Below are 20378 nucleotides of genomic sequence, written 5' to 3' on the forward strand. Positions count from 1 at the left end.
CCGCGCGGGGGGAAGCGGATCCGCTGGAGCCGTATCCACTTAAACGGACGGGCCCGCCTGCTGGGTCGCTGTCGCGCGGGCCCCACCGGCAGGTCGTCTTCCACCTCCCGCGCGCGCTCTGGACGCGAGGAGCAGCAGCTCCCGCCGGCGATTGCCGGGGCTACAGAGCGCCCCCGGCGATGTTCTGCCCACCGGCGTGACCAACGCAGAGAGGCGCTTCCAGCCACTGGTCGCACGCATGCCGGGGAGGACCTGGTCAAGGAGAGCGCCGTCCGTGGTGGACGTGGCCGACGGCGATGGCGGGCATGGCGCTCCGGCCATCGGGAGGAGTAACCCAGAGTGCGGGGGAGCTCCGCGGGGCAGTAGAGATGCGAGCTAACCCATAGGTGGGGAGGAGGGGGCCCGAACGACGAGAATTTAGGTGGTGTTCGGCGGCTCGGCTCTGGCCATGGACGAGGTTGGAGGGCACGGGAGGAGGTGCGGATTGGTCCAGGGGATGCACAAGAGGGAGAGAGGGCCAAAGGAGTAGAGAGGGGGCTCGGGGGCGGCCTTAAAAAGCCGTCCTGTGGCTCACCGTGGGCGCGGCACACGGGTGGCCGCGGCAACGGCTCGGGAGGCCAGGAGAGAGGGTGAGGGGCTGTCTACGGCATTTGTAGAGTTGAGTGGGGCGCCAGGAAGAGAGAGGAGGAGCAGGGCAAGGCTCTGGTGCTCGCGCATGCGAGGCCATGCATTGGCCGAGCCGGGCGGCTCTCGGCACGCGCCGCAGGAGGTGAGAGAGAGGGAGAGACGAGGGGGCCTGCACGGTGGGGTGTTGCGGACGTCGAGGCACCTCGACTGGCGCGAGGGGGAGGCCTGAGGCGGTCGGGGGACGCGGCGTCAACGGTCGAACGCCCTGCCAGGCGCTCCAGAGCATGCAAATGGCCGGCGTCCGCGGCTTTTCGCGCGCACCCGCGTGTCCACTTGTGCCTGGCGTCTGCAGGAAGAATAAACAAGAGGGAGGGAGGCTTTGGATGCTCTGTAACTTGCCAGGAGTGGGAGAGACATGAGAAAGGGAGGGAATAGTGGCTGTCCAGAGAAGAAAAATGGGGTTCTACCCCCCTTAATCATGGCTCCTCGGGCAGGGAAAGATGCAGGGGGTTAGAGGAGGATCAGATGAGGCTGTGGGAAAAAGTTGAGATCATGGAGATTTGTGGAAATGTACAAAACATGCATTTTAAGTTTCTGCCAGAAGGTGTTCGATGTATGTTTGGGCAAGCAAATGGACTTCCCTTGTCATGAGGCTTGACAGGGTCAAATGGCATGACAAAATAAGAGGTTCCACCAAGATTGAGTTCATTTGGGCAAAGTTGCCAATGCAACTTTTGTAAACCCTAGAAATCAACAGAAATGGACTTTCCAAGATTTACTTATGCAAATAAATTCTCCTTAATGCACCACTTGGTGTAGTGTCATCATTTGAGGATTTGAACATGTCCACAAAAATTCAGATCAAAAGGACACACTTGGCAATGTAGAGTTGTTCAAACTTGGATCTGGACAGAGAGGGTTTTGGGGCACTTTTATGAACCAAAGTTATTTTGGTTGATATGAAACTATGCAAGATCATCACATTATGAATATGTGACTTGCTAGTAGTTTCCTGGATTTATTTGAAAATATTTCTTATAGAAATATTTCAAATATTTGAAATGAGCTGAAATAGTTCTGGAGGGTTTTGTCCAATATTTTGATCATGACCATGTGTTGAAACTCATATATATGGACAATATATGTCCACTAAGCTTTCCTGATTTTTCTCAAATATTTTTGAAGCTTTAAAATAATTTTAACCTATTAAAGACCATTTCTGTACTAAAGAAAAAGCCTTTAAATAAAATAGGAAAATAACTTTTAAAATTATATTTTTGTGGTTTCTGGGTGTCCTATATCTAATAGGAGTGAAATATATTTTTGGAAAGATTTTTACTGCCCTGAATTAAGTACTTGCAGTACAAACCTCAATTCATGGGAAAACTAATTTTTGAAAATACTATTTGGACAAATTATTTTTTTAAGAAATTATTTTTATGTCCTATACACATGGCATGATCATTGGTTCGAGGGTTTGGAGCAAGGAGATTAAGTATAGGAGTTGGAGGATTTATTTGATTTTTAGAGCACTTGCAAACAACAGACAAAATCCAATCAAGGCAAGGTCCAAAATACTCAAAAGTTTTTGTTAAACCACATTTTATCATGATTTATTAGCTTAAGTGTTGTGGCATGAAATCAGGGTGTGACAGACCTACCCCCCTTACAAGAATCTCGTCCTCGGGATTCCCAGACTAGGCACGGAAAGGGATACAGAAACTTGGATCTGGGGTAGTCTTCAAATCCTCATGTTGCTTCTGCTTCCGTGTAGTGCTCCATTGTATCCTTGGAGTGCTTGAGGGTGTGGCTTCGCGTATGACGTTCTTCTTGATCCAACTTGCTAATGGGTGGCTCGCGGTAGGTTAGATTGGCTTGGGGGTCGATGGCTCGGTGATCGATGTCCTTGTAGAGGTCAGGCTAGTTAGGTGGTCGGAAATGTTTCCGAAGTGGTGTCGTGTGGAAAAAAACGTTGTACCCAGTGGGTGACTCAAGTGGTAACTCTAGCTAGTAGCCGTCTATTCTTCGTGTTGTGGTGGTCTTGGAGAAGGCCGATAAATCTTGGCGTGAGCTTCCCTTTGACATGGAAATGCTTGGTTCCTTTGAGAGAAGTGGTTGGAGATACACCTGGTCTTTGACGCGGATGTTTACTTCTTGATGACGGTGGTTGGTATAGTTCTTCCTCCTTGACGTGGCGGTCTTCAAATGTTCCCTAACCAACTGAACGGTTCTTCTTCCGTCTTCGGGTAGGCAAATATGTCATCAAATAAAGATGACACCCAACTTGTCCATGTACTCTATGATCACTTTGTTCACGAGGTACATAAAGTAGGCTGGGGTACTGGTGGTGGTCATGATCGAGTGTTGGCCAAGGTCTTCTCGACCTTGATTCAAGGCCCAAGGTCAGGACCCAACCATGTTGTGGCTTGGTAGGGCTTAAGGGTTTCAAGGATTCTAGTGTGTGGGTGAACGTTTATTATCTTATCCTTAAGCACGGTTTCTGAGATGCCAATAGTCTATCTAGTCCTTCAAATAAATAACCTTATACCACCAAAAGCATCATCTCGTATAGGCCAAATCCAATCATCACTCCTGTGATCCATATGCTCGTGACTCCCGAGGGGAGGTCTAACAAAATCATATATGTCTACGATCCCCAAACTCATATGTATGGCTACCCCTAAAAATCCATGGGTAGAGCATATAAGCCGCTAATCTTGAACGTGACAATCGAAGTGCTCAGCCTATTCTTCCAAGGTCTAAGATAAAGCACCTCTATCCTAAGGAAACACGTCACATGCCACTCCAAAATCTTGTTTCCTTCCTATGAATCATCTCCAAATACCCGTTAACTACCATTAATCACTACATAATCTACAAATCCAGTGTCTATGGTGTTCCACATGATCTCCTAAAGTCCTATAATCCCAAAATACTTGAAAAGGCTATCTCTACTATAGTCAGTACACCAATTTCCATTATCATGGTCAAGTAAAATCCAAGGTCAAGCTTATATCAACTCTGACAATTAATCCAATCTCCTAGTTTATCGCCCATCGAGAAACATGGTATCGCGATCGAGATCATCAGTCTAAATCCAATTTACTCCGAACCATGTAGACTTACTCAGCACCTATATTCAACTAGAATCATCTGCTTAAATCCAAATCTCATGTCCAACGAGAATTCCTACATGTTTCCCTCAATTTATCATCGTAATGCCAACTATCTCCTATCAATACCCCTTGGCTAAGTCTAATCCTCATGCGTCCAAGAATTTCAGCTTGCGACCATAATTGTCCTACTAAATCCAATTTACTCAGGGGTAATGAAACTACGCTTCTCTATTGACATGATCCCACCAAGTTCATCTATCAACATGAAAGCCTTATAATCCACCAAAGAGTCTCAGATAATTCCTCAAGGTCACTGATATAAACTCATCAAGTCATTTGTCCTCTATTCCTATATCCTCAAATAGGTCTTCCCAATGGCATTGCCAGTTTTGGTGCTATCATAAGATGACAATGTCCTCGTCCACTATGTCCACTAGTTCCATAATGAACCCAGAGTGGTGCAAGGTTGCGAAGGCTTAACTAGTTCTCTTGCAATACTGCGGGTTCAGCACATGGTCAAGGATTTGAGATGGGGTATCTTGTGAAGTCTCGATGGGTATAGGGATGGGTTTCTAGTCTTGAGGGGTAAACATAACTCTACGGGGTTGCACTTGGTCGAGGACGCCGTAGCAAAAGTCTTCAGTGCTAATTGGTTGCCAAAGTAGAATCCTTGGTGTATCTTGTCTTTCCAATCTTCAGTTGATGAGAGAGATGAGAGAGAAAAGTGGCATAGATGGGGATGCCTAAGGGGGTTCTATAGTGCAGGTGCAAACAAACAAGTGCCAAAAAGGGCCAAACACCAACAACAAAATAAGGCAGGTGATAAAGTCACGTACTTGTTTCCTAGGGCAAAAGTGTGACCTATATCAAAACACAACCAAATAAAAACAAGCAACACACAATCATGGTTCTATTCGAACCATCATACGGACTCGATTGGGCATAAGGGGGTACACGACTCATCCTACCCTAGGGGTTCTCAGACTCAGTAGTCGTGCTTTGCTTCGTGCCTTGTGCAGTCTTCTGGGTTTTCCTCAGGTGTTGCTAAGTCTCTTGTAGTTGTTTGATGAAACAATCCGGGTTAGGCCTGAAGATTCTTCAACAACTTCTCGCCTTTTGAAGTGATGGGGTGAAGGTGGCTCCTCGTAGTAGGCATTGACTCAGTCTTTTGTTGTCTTCTTAATCATGATGACCCCTTTTGCCTTCTAAGGCGTCGACAGTACCAGGTAGGTAATCCCTTATGCAATGATATTAACAAGGCATAGTAGAGGTCCAACATGTCGATTACGTTGATGAAGACATCAACACCAAGAGCGGGGGATGAAGAGAACCGTTTTCCTACTCACTATAGTGAGGCGGGCCAAATGGCGAGGTTCTCATCCACCGGTGGTTGCCGATACAACAACTGTAAGGACATGATTGCTCTATTAGCGATGTCTATCATGGTCTTGCATATCTTACACCCTGATCGTCATAGGACAAGGTTGCATCATCCTGGGGCAAATTCAAATGTGTCACCATCCTCTGGGTCTTCATGTCCTCATTCTTCAAAGGCGTATCTTTTGTTGGCATTGTCTTGTTGTAGTGTCGCGAATCTTGGGTTCAGAAGAGGTGGGTGAGTATTTGGCAAGGTGTACCCCTTATAGGCTATCCACGAGAATTACAAGGAATCCCGTGGTCAGGGGCTTGAGAGTGCTAGCGACCGTTTACAATAGTTTTGAAGGGAAGAGATCGATGGGGAAAGTATACATTAGTTTTTGAAAAAATGAGAAGGGAAGAGAAGTATAGATAGTTTGGAAAACCAGTAATAGTTTTAGAAATAACTTTACCCTATCTAACGACCATGCTAACTAAGGCTTCCTACAGTCAACCTGGCTCTGATACTAGCTCTATGGGGACCCCGACTCATAAGTCGTGATCACCGAATGCACGTGTACAGTGATCCCAGAGATCAATGCTCACTGAACACACAGTAGCTGAATAACAAGAGTCTTACATCCATACATACCGTCTTACATAAATTATGACCATTATGGTCAAGTCTTGAGTATAACTTTGCAGCGGAATTCTTGGTCGATAACTTGGACCCATGCCATCTGCCTTAACCCTACAGGCATTCTGACTGGGAAGCGTCCTAGCTTGCACGATCTTCACCAAAGAACTCTTCAATGTATCTTGTCTTTCATGCCTGGCCAATAAAATAACCAGTGGCAAGCCAATGAGTACTTTGAATGTACTCGCAAGCAACCCATGTTTTGGCTCAAGATACAACAATGCATGATATAGGTAAATTTTTGCAGAAAGCTAATTTTGAGTGCAATGACATGTTCAACAGCTTGTAAGACGTGCATCAGGAGAATTCAAGTAACCATGAGGACAGGTTACAGATATCAACATAAATAGAGTGGGCATCAACCCAACTCAATCCTGTCAAGTCCTTTGACTTGACCCAAGTAGTCCTTCCCACTTATCCAAACACACACACTGGTTTGTAAACATGTGGACGTAGCCCAAGAGCGGTTACCCAACTGTCCTTGACCATGGATACGGCTATTCAAATAGTTTTACACTCTGTAGAGGTTGCACACTTTACCCACAAGATCCGGGGAACTTCCGTGTCATCCACGACCCGCGGTACCTCAAGTACCCGGGGTAAGCACCCGATCACTATCTTTCCCTAGACGACACTAACATGGAGTCCACTCGTTGTTCCGTATCCTCACGATGTACATCATACGAGACTCACTCGAGATCGTAACATCCGAGAGGGGACACAACGGTGTATCCGGTGCCCTGTGAAAACAGTCATGGCCGCCCTACCTGGCACGACCCCGTCCCGGGGGAGCGCACCAACAACTCTCCCGTCACTAGTAATGTGGGCTCCAAGCTAGTATCGGCCTAGGTAATCAATAATGCCCTTTCCCATACAAGGCTACAGTGGTTGCGCATGTAAGGTTGGATTAACGGTCGGAACTTAAACCAATCCGTTTTGAAAAACAACACACACACTTGCCTCGGTACACCACTTCGTCATCAAGTGGTTACCCAACTCATCATCTCCCCCGGGCATAAGTGGCACCCTATGGGGGTTTTCGAAATGTCTTTTGAAAATACTTTGTCTCCATCACCATGCATATTCCCGTCCCTTTTTGCATAGCATCTACTTTAGCATCCTATCTACTCCCACCGGCATAACCCTCATAGGATGGTAGGGTCATGCACAATGCAAGTATCAACAAGGAAGTAATGGAGGCAACCCATCAAAGTGGTTACCACCTCATCATGATTCCGTTGCCACAACAATATGGTGTTATATGACATGCATAAAATGGGTTTCATAGACATGGTCAAAGGGCTACTTGCGTGGTTCATCAGAGTCTTGAGATCTTCAAATATCTCTGGTCCAACTCCGAGCATTTCGTCTACTTCGTCAACTATCGTCGAAAGAAACCATAATAAGCAACATAACAAGGCAGGAAATAAAAGTGCTCTAAAAATATTAATTTGACTTTTCTAGGACATCTCTGGTTATATGAAAAATAACCAGAGTGGTTTCATTGGAATTGGGTCAGTGGATATTTCTAATCATTTTGATATGATGGAATCAAGGGGTTTATGGGTTTGCAAGAAGTGTATAGAAATATATTTTTGAAAAATGAGCAAAGGCACCCATTTAACAAACCATGATTTTAGAAGCATCTAGGAGTTGGTTTCACTGGATTTGGATTTCAAATGAATATTCTATGGATTTGCAAAGTTGACAAACATGAAGAAATGGCTCATTATTTTGTGGGGTACAGAAAGTATTAAGAAAAATGTTCATGACCTAAGTTATAAACTCAGGAGCATCTAGAAATTTGAATCATGGCATTTGGATCAAATTTGAGCCCTCTGTGATTTTCTAAAGTTTATCACAGAAATGGAAAATGGGATTTTATTTAATTTGTGTGAGGAAAATTGTTCTAGAAAAATGTGCATGCTACACCAACAGGTAGATCATGATTTATGGAGTCACCAGAAATTTGAATCATTCAATTTGGAGTTAATATGAAAATTTGGGAGATTTTACAAATTTCTGGAAAAAGGAGAAGACAAAGGAAGTGGGGGGTTATACCTATACCGCGCACAGAGCGCAGCATAGCGCCGCAGCGCACTGGGCCGGCCCAGCGCCTCGGCCACGCGGACGACGCCGAAGGCGCCCTCGTGGGGTACGCTTCCGCGCGGGGGGAAGCGGATCCACTGGAGCCGTATCCACTTAAACGGACGGGCCCGCCTGCTGGGTCGCTATCGTGCGGGCCCCAGCGGCAGGTCGTCTTCCACCTCCCGCGCGTGCTCTGGAGGCGAGGAGGAGCGGGTCCCGCCGGCGATTGCCGGTGCTAAAGAGCGCCCCCGGTGACATTCTTCCCACCGGCGTGACCAGCGTAGGGAGGCGCTTCCAGCCACCGGTCGCACACATGCCGGGGAGGACCTGGTCAAGGAGAGCGCCGTCCGTGGAGGACGTGGCCGACGGTGATGGCGGGCACGGCGCTGCGTCCGTCGGGAGGACTAACCGGAGTGCGGGGGAGCTCCGTGGGGCAGTAGAGATGCGAGCTAACCCATAGGTGGGGAGGAGGGGGCCCGGACGACGAGAATTTAGGCGGTGTTCGGCGGCTCGGCTCCGGCCATGGACGAGGTTGGAGGGCACGGGAGGAGGTGCAGATTGGTCCGGGGGATGCACGGGAGGGAGAGAGGGCCAAAGGAGTAGAGAGGGGGCTCGGGGGCGGCCTTAAGTAGCCGTCCCGTGGCTCACCGTGGACGCGGCGCACGGGTGGCCACGGCAACGGCTCGGGAGGCCAGGAGAGAGGGCGAGGGGCTGTCTACGGCGTCTATGGGAGTTGAGTTGGGCGCTAGGAAGAGAGAGGAGGAGCGGGGCAAGGCTCTGGTGCTCGCGCGTGCGAGACCATGCATTGGCCGAGCCGGGCGGCTCTGGGCACGCGCCGCAGGAGGTGAGAGAGAGGGAGAGACGAGGGGGCCTGCACGGTGGCGTGTTGCGGATGTCGAGGCACCTCGACTGGCGCGAGGGGGAGGCCTGAGGCGGTCGGGGCACGCGGCGTCAACGGTCGAACGCCGTGCCAGGCGCTCCAGAGCATGCAAATGGCCGACGCTCGCGGCTTTTCGCGCGCACCCGCGCGTCCACTTGTGTATGGAGAGAGATGAGAAAGGGAGAGAGATGAGAAAGGGAGAGAAAAGTGGCTATCCAGAGAAGAAAAATGGGGTTCTACCCCCCCCCCCTTAATCATGGCTCCTCGGGTAGGGAAAGATGCAGGGGGTTAGAGGAGGACCAGATGAGCTGTGGGAAAAAGTTGAGATCATGGAGATTTGTGGAAATGTACAAAACATGCATTTTAAGTTTCTGCCAGAAGGTGTTTGATGTAGGTTTGGGCAAGCAAATGGACTTCCCTTGTCATGAGGCTTGACAGGGTCAAATAGCATGAGAAAATAAGAGGTTCCACCAAGATTGAGTTCATTTGGGCAAAGTTGCCAATGCAACTTTTGTAAACCCTAGAAATCAATAGAAATGGACTTTCCAAGATTTAATTATGCAAATCAATTCTCCTTGATGCACCACTTGGTGTAGTGTCATCATTTGACGATTTGAACATGTCCACAAAAATTCAGATCAAAAGGACACACCTGGCAATGTAGAGTTGTTCAAACTTGGATCTGGACAGAGAGGGTTTTGGGGCACTTTTGTGAAGCGAAGTTATTTTGATTGATATGAAACTTTGCAAGATCATCACATTATGAATATGTGACTTTCTAGAATTTTCCTGGATTTATTTGAAAATATTTCTTATAGAAATATTTCAAATATTTGAAATGAGCTGAAATAGTTCTGGAGGGTTTTGTCCAATATTTTGATCATGACCATGTGTTGAAACTCATATATATGGACAATATATGTCCACTGAGCTTCCCTGTTTTTTCTCAAATATTTTTGAAGCTTTAAAATAATTTTAACCTATTAAAGACCATTTTTGTCCTAAAGAAAAATCCTTTAAATAAAATAGGAAAATAACTTTTAAAATTATATTTTTGTGGTTTATGGGTGTCCTATATCTAATAGGAGTCAATATATTTTTGGAAAGATTTTTACTGCCCTGAATTAAGTACTTGCAGTACAAACCTCAATTCAGGGGTTTTTGGAAAACTAATTTTTGAAAATACTATTTGGCCAAATTATTTTTGTAAGAAATTATTTTTATGTCCTATACACATGGCATGATCATTGGTTCGAGGGTTTGGAGCAAGGAGATGAAGTATAGGAGTTGGAGGATTTATTTGATTTTTAGAGCACTTGCAAACAACAGACAAAATCCAATCAAGGCAAGGTCCAAAATATTCAAAAGTTTTTGTCAAACCACATTTTATCATGATTTATTAGCTTAAGTGTTGTGGCATGAAAATCAGGGTGTGACATATAGACTTCATTCAGTCCACTCTCAGTTGACTGAATCTTCTCAATCACCGCACCCATAAGGCCACAGTGTTCGTCAACGATGGAGGCGTCTCGTAATGCCACCAACAAAGCACCCGACACCTCTAGATGGACAGAGGTTGCCGGCGGAACAGGCATGCCCCATCCAGCCGAGGGAGCCTGCCTTCTTGATTCTGGAGCCATATAGGCCCCTAGAATCGCATCGTGTGGGGAGCTGAACTTAGGATCGCCCCCGCCGTCAGACCCCATGGGAATCTTTTCCCCCACGTGTCCGGCCCCTGCAGTTTGACCTCCAGGTGCCACCTTCATGGTTTCTTCCTTTCCTCCTTGGCCGGGGTCCTTCTGGGACGAAGCCTCGGTGTTATACACCTGGTTGGAGGAAGGGGCCTTTGGGGGCGTCCCACTCTCCATAGCATTTGAGCTCAGTAGGTCCTCTGATGAGGGTTGTTTGGTACGGGACCGCGCCGGACTACCAAAAATGTGGCTTAAGGTTAAAATACTAAGCCAAGATGAGTCTGGATGCTTAAACGTACTCGGATTTTATATACTTACGAGTTCACCAGGGGCTGGGCCCTGGGATCCCATGCCGGGCCGCTGTCGGCGGGGGCAGTGGACTCCTCCGGAAGAGAAGCCCTTCCCCTTTTGGGCAGTTCGGCCTCCAAGGGTGCGGAGGCCGTCCTCTTCCTTCTCCCCCCGCAGGGGATTCATCTTCCCCCTCGTTTTTATCCGCTTCGGAGGCGGAACGGGCATCAGAGCCTTCGGGTATTGGGTCCAAAGTGCCGCGACGACGAAGGCCGCCCCGGGTCTTTTTGGCCTCCCTTTCGGCCGTCTTCTTCAGCACCTTGTAGGGCGCCTGGACCAGCATCTTCATCAGAAGTGGGATGGCAGGGTCTTCGGGCAACGGGGCCGGACAATGGATCCGCTCGGCCTTCTTCGTCCAACTCTGGGGAGTTGAATAAACATGCGTTAAGCGCTTCCTTTGGGTCATGCGGATAAAAAAGTTTGATAAACTCACCGAACATGCAGGGCGGGACAGTTGGTACCCGCGGTCTTCGGCGGAGTCCGGCCATGATTTGCTGGACTTGAAAAGCACCTTCCAAATGTCCTCGTGCGAGGAGCCAAAGAACCTTTGCAAAGTTAGGTGCCGGGTATTGGAAATATGCCCTAGAGGCAATAATAAAATGGTTATTATTATATTTCATTGTTCCTGATAATTGTCTATTGTTCATGCTATAATTGTGTTATCCGGAAATCATAATACATGTGTGAATACATAGACCACAACACGTCCCTAGTGAGCCTCTAGTTGACTAGCTCGTTGATCAAAAGATAGTCATGGTTTCCTCACTATGGACATTGGATGTCATTGATAACGGGATCACATCATTAGGATAATGATGTGATGGACAAGACCCAATCCTAAGCTTAGCTCAAAGATCATGTAGTTCGTTCGTTGTAGCTTTTCTGAATGTCAAGTATCATTTCCTTAGACCATGAGATTGTGCAACCCCCGGATACCATAGGAGTGCCTTGGGTGTGCCAAATGCCACAACGTAACTGGGTGACTATAAAGGTACATTACAGGTATCTTCAAAAGTGTCTATTGGGTTGGCACGAATCGAGACTGGGATTTGTCACTCCATATGACGGAGAGGTATCTCTGGGCCCACTCAGTAATGCATCATCATAATGAGCTCAATGTGATCAAGTGGTTGATCACGGGATCATGCATTACGGTACGAGTAAAGTGACTTGCCGGTAACGAGACTGAACAAGGTATTGGGATACCGACGATCGAGTCTCGGGCAAGTAACGTACTGATTGACAAAGGGAATTGTATACGGATTGATTGAATCCTCGACATTGTGGTTCATCTGATGAGATCATCCTGGAGCATGTGGGAGCCAACATGGGTATCCAGATCCCGCTGTTGGTTATTGACCATAGAGTCATCTTGGTCATGTCTGCATGTCTCCCGAACCCGTAGGCTCTACACACTTAAGGTTCGGTGACGCTAGGGTTGTTAGGAAGACTTGTATGTGATTACCGAATGTTGTTCGGAGTCCCGGATGAGATCCCGGACATCACGAGGAGTTCCGGATTGGTCCGGAGGTAAAGATTTATATATGGGAAGTTGTCATACGGTCGCCGGAAAGGTTCGGGGGCATATCGGTATTGTACCGGGGCCACAGGAGGGGTTCCGGGGGTCCACCGGGAGGGGCCACCTCTTCCGGAGGGCCTTATGGGATGTATGGATAAGGGAACCAGCCCAAGTGGGCTGGGGCGCCACACCCCCTAGGGCCCATGCGCCTAGGGTTGGAGGGAAACCCTAAAGGGGGGTGCCCCCTTGCTTGGGGGGCAAGCCCCCCTCCCCTTGGCCGCCGCCCCACCCTCTAGATCTCATCTAGAGGGGGCCGGCCCCCTTCCCCCTTCCCCTATAAATAGAGGGGTGAGGGGAGGGCTGCACACAACATCCAAGGCGCAGCCCCTCCCCTCCCCAACACCTCTCCTCCTCCATAAGAGCTTGGTGAAGCCCTGCCGGAGTACTGCAGCTTCCCCACCACCACGCTGTCGTGCTGCTGTTGGAGCCCTCCTCCTCAACCTCTCCCTCCTCCTTGCTGGATCAAGGCGCGGGAGACGTCCTCGCTCCGTATGTGTGTTGAACGCGGAGGTGCCGTCCGTTCGGCGCTAGGATCTTCGGTGATTTGGATCACGGCGAGTACGACTCCATCAACCCCGTTCTCTTGAACGCTTCCGCTCGTGATCTACAAGGGTATGTAGATGCACTCCTCTCTCCCTCGTTGCTAGATGACTCCATAGATTGATCTTGGTGTTGCGTAGAAAATTTTAAAATTCTGCTACGTTCCCCAATAGTGGTATCAGAGCCAGGTTTATGCGTAGTTACTATGCACGAGTAGAACACAAAGCGGTTGTGGGCGTCGATATTGTCAATTTACTTGCCGTTACTAGTCTTATCTTGATTCGGCGGCATCGTGGGATGAAGCGGCCCGGACTGACCTTACATGTACGCTCACGTGAGACTGGTTCCACCGATTGACATGCACTAGTTGCATAAGGTGGTTGGCGGGTGTCTGTCTCTCCCACTTTAGTCGGATCGGATTCGATGAATAGGGTCCTTATGAAGGGTAAATAGAAATTGGCAATTCACGTTGTGGTTTTGGCGTAGGTAAGAAACGTTCTTGCTAGAAACCTATAGCAGCCACGTAAAAACTTGCAACAACAATTAGAGGACGTCTAACTTGTTTTTGCAGCAAGTGTTTTGTGATGTGATATGGCCAAAGGATGTGATGAATGATATATGTGATGTATGAGATGATCATGTTCTTGTAATAGGAATCACGACTTGCATGTCGATGAGTATGACAACCGGCAGGAGCAATAGGAGTTGTCTTTATTTATTTATGACATGCGTGTCAACATAAATGTCATGTAATTACTTTACTTTATTGCTAAAGCGTTAGCCATAGTAGTAGAAGTAATAGATGAGGAGACAACTTCAAGAAGACACAATGATGGAGATCATGATGATGGAGATCATGGTGTCATGCCGGTGACAACGATGATCACGGAGCCCCGAAGATGGAGATCAAAAGGAGCAAATGATATTGGCCATATCATGTCACTGTTTGATTGCATGTGATGTTTATCATGTTTTTCATCTTATTTGCTTAGAACGACAGTAGCTTAAATAAGATGATCCTTCGAAATAATTTCAAGGAAGTGTTTCCCCTAACTGTGCACCGTTGCGAAGGTTTGTTGTTTCGAAGCACCATGTGATGATCGGGTGTGATAGATTCTAACGTTCGAATACAACGGGTGTAAGCCAGATTTACACACGCAACACACTTAGGTTGACTTGACGAGCCTAGCATGTATAGACATGGCCACGGAACACAGAAGACCGAAAGGTCGAGCATGAGTCATATAGAAGATATGATCAACATGAAGATGTTCACCGAGGTTGACTAGTCCATCTCACGTGATGATCGGACATGGCCTAGTTAACTCGGATCATGTTTCACTTAGATGACTAGAGGGATGTCTATCTGAGTGGGAGTTCATTGAGTAATTTGATTAGATGAACTTAATTATCATGAACTTAGTCTAAACTCTTTACAATATGTCTTGTAGATCAAATGGCCCACGTTGTCCTCAACTTCAACGCGTTCCTAGAGAAAACCAAGCTGAAAGCCGATGGCAGCAACTATACGGACTGGGTCCGGAACCTGAGGATCATCCTCATAGCTGCCAAGAAAGATTATGTCCTAGAAGCACCGCTAGGTGACGCACCCGTCCCACAGAACCAAGACGTTATGAACGCTTGGCAGTCACGTGCTGATGATTACTCCCTCGTTCAGTGCGGCATGCTTTACAGCTTAGAACCGGGGCTCCAAAAGCATTTTGAGAGACACGGAGCATATGAGATGTTCGAAGAGCTGAAAATGGTTTTTCAAGATCATGCCCGGGTCGAGAGATATGAAGTCTCCGACAAGTTCTTCAGCTGTAAGATGGAGGAAAATAGTTCTCTCAGTGAGCACATACTCAAAATGTCTGGGTTGCATAACCGCTTGACTCAGCTGGGAGTTAATCTCCCGGATGACGCGGTCATTGACAGAATCCTTCAGACGCTTCCACCGAGCTACAAGAGCTTTGTGATGAACTTCAATATGCAGGGGATGGAAAAGACCATTCCTGAGGTATATTCAATGCTGAAATCAGCAGAGGTAGAAGTCAAAAAGGAACATCAAGTGTTGATGGTGAATAAAACCACTAAGTTCAAGAAAGGCAAGGGTAAGAAGAACTTCAAGAAGGACGGCAAGGGAGTTGCCGCGCCCGGTAAGCAAGCTGCCGGGAAGAAGCCAAAGAATGGACCCAAGCCCGAGACTGAGTGTTTTTATTGCAAGGGAAGTGGTCACTAGAAGCGGAACTGCCCAAATACTTAGCGGACAAGAAGGCCGGCATCACGAAAGGTATATGTGATATACATGTAATTGATGTGTACCTTACCAGTACTCGTAGTAGCTCCTGGGTATTTGATACCGGTGCGGTTGCTCACATTTGTAACTCAAAGCAGGAGTTGCGGAATAAGCGGAGACTGGCGAAGGACGAGGTGACGATGCGCGTCGGGAATGGTTCCAAGGTCGATGTGATCGCCGTCGGCATGCTACCTCTACATTTACCTACGGGATTAGTTTTAAACCTCAATAATTGTTATTTAGTGCCAGCTTTGAGCATGAACATTGTATCAAGATCTTGTTTAATATGAGATGGCTACTCATTTAAATCCGAGAATAATGGTTGTTCTATTTATATGAGAGATATGTTTTATGGTCATGCTCCGATGGTGAATGGTTTATTCTTGATGAATCTCGAGCGTAATGCTACACATATTCATAGTGTGAATACCAAAAGATGGAAGGTTGATAATGATAGTCCCACATACTTGTGGCACTGCCGCCTTGGTCACATAGGTGTCAAACGCATGAAGAAGCTCCATGCAGATGGACTTTTAGAGTCTCTTGATTATGAATCATTTGACACGTGCAAACCATGCCTCATGGGTAAAATGACCAAGACTCCGTTCTCAGGAACAATGGAGCAAGCAACCAACTTATTGGAAATCATACATACTGATGTGTGCGGTCCAATGAGTGTTGAGGCTCGCGGTGGCTATCGTTATGTTCTCACCCTCACTGATGACTTGAGTAGATATGGGTATGTCTACTTAATGAAACACAAGTCTGAGACCTTTGAAAAGTTCAAGGAATTTTAGAGTGAGGTTGAGAATCAACGTGACAGGAAAATCAAGTTCTTGCAATCAGATCGTGGGGGAGAATACTTGAGTCACGAATTTGGCACACACTTTAGAAAATGTGGAATAGTTTCACAACTCACGCCACCTGGAACACCTCAACGTAATGGTGTGTCCGAACCTTGTAATCGCACTCTATTGGATATGGTGCGATCTATGATGTCTCTTACCGATTTACCGCTGTCATTTTGGGGCTATGCTTTAGAGACTGCCGCATTCACTTTAAATAGGGCTCCGTCGAAATTCATTGAGACGACACCGTATGAATTATGGTTTGGGAAGAAACCTAAGCTGTCGTTTCAAAAAGTTTGGGGATGCGATGCTTATGTCAAGAAACTTCAACCTGAAAAGCTCGAACCCAAGTCGGAAAAATGCATGTTCATAGGATACCCTAAAGAAACTGTTGGGTATACCTTCTACCTCAGATCCTAAGGCAAGATCTTTGTTGCCAAGAATGGGTCCTTTCTAGAGAAAGAGTTTCTCTCGAAAGAAATAAGTTGGAGGAAGGTAGAACTTGATGAAGTATTACCTCTTGAACCGGTAAGTGGCGCAGCTCAAGAAAATGTTCCTGAGGTGCCTGCACCGACTAGAGAGGAAGTTGATGATGATGATCATGAAACTTCAGATCAAGTTGCTACTGAACTTCATAGGTCCACGAGGACACGTTCAGCACCAGACTGGTACGACAACCCTGTCTTGGAAATCATGTTGTTAGACAACGGTGAACCTTCGAACTATGAAGAAGCGATGGCGGGCCCGGATTCCGACAAATGGCTGGAAGCCATGAAATCCGAGGTAGGATCCATGTATGAAAACGAAGTGTGGACTTTGACTGACTTGCCCGATGATCGGCGAGCCATAGAAAATAAATGGATCTTTAAGAAGAAGACAGACGCGGATGGTAATGTGACCATCTATAAAGCTCGGCTTGTCGCTAAGGGTTATCGACAAGTTCAAGGGGTTGACTACGATGAGACTTTCTCACCCGTAGCGAAGCTGAAGTCCGTCCGAATCATGTTAGCAATTGTCGCATTCTATGATTATGAGTTATGGAAAATGGACGTCAAAACGGCATTCCTTAATGGTTTCCTTAAGGAAGAATTGTATATGATGCAGCCGGAAGGTTTTGTCGATCCTAAGAATGCTGACCAGGTGTGCAAGCTCCAACGCTCGATTTATGGGCTGGTGCAAGCATCTCGGAGTTGGAACATTCGTTTTGATGAGATGATCAAAGCGTTTGGGTTTATACAGACTTATGGAGAAGCCTGCATTTACAAGAAAGTGAGTGGGAGCTCTGTAGCATTTCTCATATTGTATGTGGATGACATACTGTTAATGGGAAATGATATAGAATTCTTGGAAAGCATAAAGGCCTACTTGAACAAGTGTTTTTAAATGAAGGACCTCGGAGAAGCTGCTTATATATTAGGCATCAAGATCTATAGAGATAGATCGAGACGCCTCATTGGTCTTTCACAGAGTACGTACCTTGACAAGATATTGAAGAAGTTCAAAATGGATCAGTCAAAGAAGGGGTTCTTGCCTGTATTGCAAGGTACGAGATTGAGCACGGCTCAATTCCCGACCACGGCAGAAGATAGAGAAAAGATGAGTGTCGTCCCCTATGCCTCGGCCATAGGGTCTATCATGTATGCTATGCTGTGTACCAGACCTGATGTAAGCCTTGCCGTAAGTTTGGTAGGAAGGTACCAAAGTAATCCCGGCATGGAACACTGGACAGCGGTCAAGAATATCCTGAAGTACCTGAAAAGGACTAAGGAAAGGTTTCACGTTTATGGAGGTGACGAACAGCTCGTCGTAAAGGGTTACGTCGATGATAGCTTCGACACAGATCTGGATGACTATAAGTCACAAACCGAATACATGTATATTTTGAATGGTGGGGCAGTAAGCTGGTGCAGTTGCAAGCAAAGCGTTGTGGCGGGATGTACATGTGAAGTGGAGTACATGGCAGCCTCGGAGGCAGCACAAGAAGCAGTCTGGGTGAAGGAGTTCATTACCGACCTAGGAGTCATACCCAATGTGTCGGGCCCGATGACTCTCTTCTGTGACAACACTGAAGCTATTGCCCTTGCCAAGGAGCCCAGGTTTCATAGGAAGACCAGGCATATCAAGCGTCACTTCAACTCCATTCGTGAAAGTGTTCAAAATGGAGACATAGAGATTTGTAAAGTACATACGGACCTGAATGTAGCAGATCCATTGACTAAACCTCTCCCTAGAGCAAAACATGATCAACACCAGAACTGCATGGGTGTTCGATTCATCACAATGTAACTAGAATATTGACTCTAGTGCAAGTGGGAGACTGTTGGAAATATGCCTTAGAGGCAATAATAAAATGGTTATCATTATATTTCATTGTTCATGATAATTGTCTATTGTTCATGCTATAATTGTGTTATCCGGAAATCGTAATACATGTGTGAATACATAGACCACAACATGTCCCTAGTGAGCCTCTAGTTGACTAGCTCGTTGATCAAAAGATAGTCATGGTTTCCTGACTATGGACATTGGATGTCATTGATAACGGGATCACATCATTAGCAGAATGATGTGATGGACAAGACCCAATCCTAAGCTTAGCTCAAAGATCGTGTAGTTTGTTTGCTGTAGCTTTTCTGAATGTCAAGTATCATTTCCTTAGACAATGAGATTGTGCAACCCCCGGATACCGTAGGAGTGCCTTGGGTGTGCCAAACGTCACAACGTAACTGGGTGACTATAAAGGTACATTACAGGTATCTCCGAAAGTGTCTCTTGGGTTGGCACGAATCGAGACTAGGATTTGTCACTCCATATGACGGAGAGGTATCTCTGGGCCCACTCAGTAATGCATCATCATAATGAGCTCAATGTGATCATGTGGTTGACCACGGGATCATGCATTACGGTACGAGTAAAGTGACTTGCCGGTAACGAGACTGAACAAGGTATTGGGATACCGACGATCGAGTCTCGGGCAAGTAATGTACCGATTGACAAAGGGAATTGTATACGGATTGATTGAATGCTCGACATCGTGGTTCATCCGATGAGATCATCGTGGAGCATGTGGGAGCCAACATGGGTATCCAGATCCCGCTGTTGGTTATTGACCGGAGAGTCATCTCGGTCATGTCTGCATGTCTCCCGAACCCGTAGGGTCTACACACTTAAGGTTCGGTGACGCTAGGGTTGTTAGGAAGACTTGAATGTGATTACCAAATGTTGTTTGGAGTCTCGGATGAGATCCCGGACGTCATGAGGAGTTGCGGATTGGTCCGAAGGTAAAGATTTATACATGGGAAGTTGTCATACGGTCGCCGGAAAGGTTCGGGGGCATATCGGTATTGTACCGGGGCCACCGGAGGGGTTCCGGGGGTCCACCGGGAGGGGCCACCTCTTCCGTAGGGTCTTATGGGCTGTATGGATAAGGGAACCAGCCCAAGTGGGCTGGGGCGCCACACCCCCCTAGGGCCCATGCGCCTAGGGTTGGGGGGAAACCCTAAGGGGGGGCGTCCCCTTGCATGGGGGGCTAGCCCCCCTCCCCTTGGCCGCCCCCCCCCTCTAGATCTCATCTAGAGGGGGCCGGACCCCTTCCCCCTTCCCCTATAAATAGAGGCGCAGGCCCTCCCCTCCCAAACACCTCTCTTCCTCCATAAGCGCTTGGCGAAGCCCTGCCGGAGTACTGCAGCTTCACCACCACCACACTGTCGTGCTGCTGTTGGAGCCCTCTTCCTCAACCTCTCCATCCTCCTTGCTGGATCAAGGCGCGAGAGACGTCCTCGCTCCGTACGTGTGTTGAACGCGGAGGTGCCGTCCGTTCGGCGCTAGGATCTTCGGTGATTTGGATCACGACGAGTACGACTCCATCAACCCCGTTCTCTTAAACTCTTCCGCTCGTGATCTACAAGGGTATGTAGGTGCACTCCTCTCTCCCTCGTTGCTAGATGACTCCATAGATTGATCTTGGCGTTACGTAGAAAATATTAAAATTCTGCTACGTTCCCCAACACATGGCTGGGTCGAAATCCCATAGATTGCAAGTCCGGTGTTGATAAGGCAGTATCTGGCGGACTAACATCACCTGGACTACGTTGGCAAGTACAATGTTCTTATCTCCCATATCTTTAACGTGCGTCTGAAGCACCGACAGTTCGTCAGACGAGGACCAGTCCAGGCCTTTCTTGACCCAAGATGTAAGCCGCAGAGGGGCGCCGGATTGAAACTCGGGAGAGGCGGCCCATTCCTTGGCGCACGGCTCAGTGATGTAAAACCACTGCTGTTGCCACTCCTTGACAGAATCATTAAAGGTTCC

This window comes from Triticum urartu, chromosome 4 (genome assembly GCF_003073215.2).
Source record: "Triticum urartu cultivar G1812 chromosome 4, Tu2.1, whole genome shotgun sequence".
Classification (NCBI taxonomy): Eukaryota; Viridiplantae; Streptophyta; class Magnoliopsida; order Poales; family Poaceae; genus Triticum; species Triticum urartu.